General features: G+C 42.6%; 1 pseudogene; it reads left to right on the forward strand.

Annotated features, from left to right (window-relative positions):
• The first annotated feature begins 2,511 nt into the window (after positions 1–2,511).
• On the forward strand, positions 2,512–3,400 carry LOC117719626 (prohibitin 1 pseudogene; annotated as a pseudogene).
• The last annotated feature ends 278 nt before the right edge of the window (positions 3,401–3,678 follow it).

Consider the following 3,678-nt stretch of genomic DNA (forward strand, 5'->3'; position numbering starts at 1 on the left):
ACTCACTCTGTGCTGGGACTAGGGTAAGAGGGCCTCTTAGGAGTATTGGCGCTGGAAATCTGAACAGCAATCACAGATGCTAGGGCTGTTGTTCACTTTGTTTCACTAATGGGGAAGTTCAGAAATAGAGACATTAGGATTCAGGATATGAAGTTCTGAACCAGCAACCTCACAGCCTGTGTGTGAGTTGGGAGTCCCACTCAGCAGTCTGACTGCTAATGATGCACCTCCCCAAAGCTCGTCTAGGCTCGCCTCCGTAAGACAGCTACCCACGAGCTCTAAGACATGGAACTGGAGAAAACTTTAGTGCAGAGATTTGTTTACAGTTTTCCCAAAGTAAGACTTAAGTAATCTTTCAACAACAATAATAATTTTTAAAAAAAAAAAGATGGGGCAAGGGGATAGAGAGATGCCTTAACAGTTAAGAACATGAATAACTCTCTTGCAGGGGACCCAACACTGTTTCTCAATAGTCACTGAGGGTAACTCACAATCACCTACAATTCCAGCTCCTGGGGGACCTGGCACCTCTGGTCTCTGCAGACACACACACACAGAGAGAGAGAGAGAGAGAGAGAGAGAGAGAGAGAGAGATACACCTACACATACTTTCAAAAAATAACTAAAACTAATTTTTTTACTTATTTATTTATTTTTGTTTTTAGAGACAAGGTTTCTTTGTTGTAGCCCTGGATGTTCTAGAACTCACCATGTAGACCATACTAGCCTCAGAGGTCTGCCTGCCTCTGCTTCCCAGCTTCTGAGATTAAAGGCACACAGCACCACTGCCCAGCAAATCTGAATTTTTAAAAGGCAAAAAGTCCACCCAACTATATCTCTGAGTTCTAAAAGACAATGATGACAAGTGTTTACAGAGTTTGCACACAGAATTTTATGTCCGTGGTCTCCCAGTTCTCACAAGGTCTTAAGAATATTTTTTTTTTAATTCTGCAGGTAGAAAAGTGTCCCACCTAAGAGTGTTTATCTTGGACTTAGGCAAAGTTTTGGGTATGTCTAATGTCAGAATACTTATCCAAATATCAAGAGAAGTCTCTTGTTCTGTTGTTACTTTTATTATTTGAGGGGTTTATATAATATACATTTATCATATTCTTTCCCAACCCCCAACTCCTCCCAGATCCTTCTCAATGTCTTACCCATACAACTTCATATTCTTTCTCTAGACAGACAGACAGACAGACAGATCAACAGAGAAAGAATATAAACACTAAAATCATGGAGTCTGATTTGTGTTGGCCAACTACTCCTGAACATGGAGCCTCCTGGTGAGTGTTAGTATACCCAGTGCTTGTCCTCTGAAGAACTGATTTTCCCTCTCCGAGAAGGTATCATTTGAAACTCGCCACCTGGCTAGGGGTGATACTCTGTGCCCACTTCCCCTACTCTGTTCTGGGATTTTGTCTGGCTTGAGCTTGCTGCCAGGACTTCATGAGTTTATATATGCACGCTACATATGGAAAATGCTATTTCCTTAAAATCTCTCACCACCTTTGGCTGTTGCCAAGACTATTGGTTGCTTTCCACAAACTGACAGCAAGGCCCATTCCTGAAGAGAACACCCATACAACTCATTAAACATGGAGAAGTTGAGCTGGTGCCACATAGAGCCATTACCCCTATGTTCCAGTGTCTTTTATACAGAAAGGTACTCTGCATTGTTACCAAAACAGAAATGCAAACAACCAGTCAGCCACAAACCCATTGATCTATGGTGGTCCTGCCTATAAGATACACTAAGGCAATGGTGACACAAACCTGTGCAAGTAACCAAACAGTAACTGATTTGACTTAAGGTCCACTCCACAAGATGGAACGCACATCCAAAATTACTTGGTTGACCAAAAATACAAAGACTAGGTATCCCAGGGACCTAGGGTAAAATCAAATAACACTAGTCTTTAAAGGGAGGGAGGATGTAGTGGTAAAATGACTCTTAATGATATTCTGCTATTCCTAGATCAGCTGCTTTTTTATAGAACCCAGAACCACCAGCCCATCATGAGTGGCATCTGATCTGGGACCAACCCCCACATCAATCATCAGTCAGGAAAATATCCCACTGAACATTTTGGAGGGGACACTTTCTCAGTTGTGGTTCACTCTTCCAAAATGACTCTATCAAGTGCCAATTTGACATAAAACCAGCCATTGTGCATGCAGGCACACACACACACACACACACACACACACACATACCCATGTACACATACACATGCATGCATACACACATACAAGTGAGCACACACACACACACATGAGAGAAAATATGCAATGTTTGCCTTTCTGGATCTGAGTTATTTGACCACTCAGGATGACTGTTTCTAGCTCCATTCATTCACCCACAAAGTTTATAATTTCATTTATCTTAACAGCTGAATAATGCTCCATTTTCATTATCCAGTCATCAGTTGACGGGCATCTTGACTGTGCCCAGTTTCTGGCTGTTATGAGTAGAGAAGCAATGAATGTGACTAAGTGTCTCTTCAATTAGACAGAGAGTCCTTTGGGTATACACCCAAGAGTGGTATAGCTCAATCTTGTGGTACACTTATTTTCAGCTTTCTGTTTCTAAATTTTAAGCCACTTAAGAAACAAGAGAGAGTGAAAGCAGGTGTGAGTGGAAGCAACAGAAGGAGTCATGGCTGCCAAAGTGTCTGAGTCCATCGGAAAGTTCAGCCTGGTGTTAGCAGTTGCAGGAGGCGTGGTGAACTCTGCTTTATATAATGTGGATGCTGGACAGAGCTGTCATCTTTGACCGATTCCGTGGCATACAGGATGTTGTGGTAGGGGAAGGGACTCACTTTCTCATCTCTTGGGTACAGAAACCAATTATCTTTGACTGCCGCTCGGAATGTACCGGTCATCACTGGTAGCAAAGACTTGCAGAACGTCAACATCACACTGTGCATCCTCTTCCGGCACTAGCCAGCCAGTTTCCTCATATCTACACCAGCGTTGGCAAGGACTATGAGCAACGACAACACTCGCTCATCCTGGATGACTTGTCCTTGACACATCTGACCTTTGGGAAGGAGTTCACTGAAGCAGTAGAAGCCAAACAGGTGGCTCAGCAGGAAGTGGGGAGAGCCAGATTTGTGGTGGAAAAGGCTGAGCAGCAGAAGAAGGCAGCCATCATCTCTTCTGAGGGTGACTCCAAGGCAGCTGAGCTGATCACCAACTCGCTGTTAGCCTCACTGAGCTGCGGAAGCTGGAAGCTAGAGAGGACATTGCGTACCAGCTTTCCTGCTCTCAGAACATCACCTACCTGCCCAGTCCGTGCTCCTCCACCGTCCCCAGGAAGGCCAACCCGGCCAAGGCCTCCATCATTCTGAATGACGCCTTCCTTCAGCCCCACCCCAGAAATCACCGTGAAATTTAAGGATTGGCTTAAAGTGAAGGAAATAAAGGTAAAATCACTTTTGATCTCAAAAAAAAAAAAAAAAAGGAAAGAAAGGAAACAAGAAAAGTCACTACACATATGAAAATTTTCTACATACAAATAGCCAACTAGAATACTGTGTCAACTCTACAACTTCTAGCATGATCACCTATTTGGTAATGAAAGAAACATTGGGAATAAATTTACTAGTAATAATAATTATAATAACATTATTATATATAACTATATTTATTATGTATATACTAAATACATATTAA

This window comes from Arvicanthis niloticus, chromosome 14 (genome assembly GCF_011762505.2).
Source record: "Arvicanthis niloticus isolate mArvNil1 chromosome 14, mArvNil1.pat.X, whole genome shotgun sequence".
NCBI lineage: Eukaryota > Metazoa > Chordata > Mammalia > Rodentia > Muridae > Arvicanthis > Arvicanthis niloticus.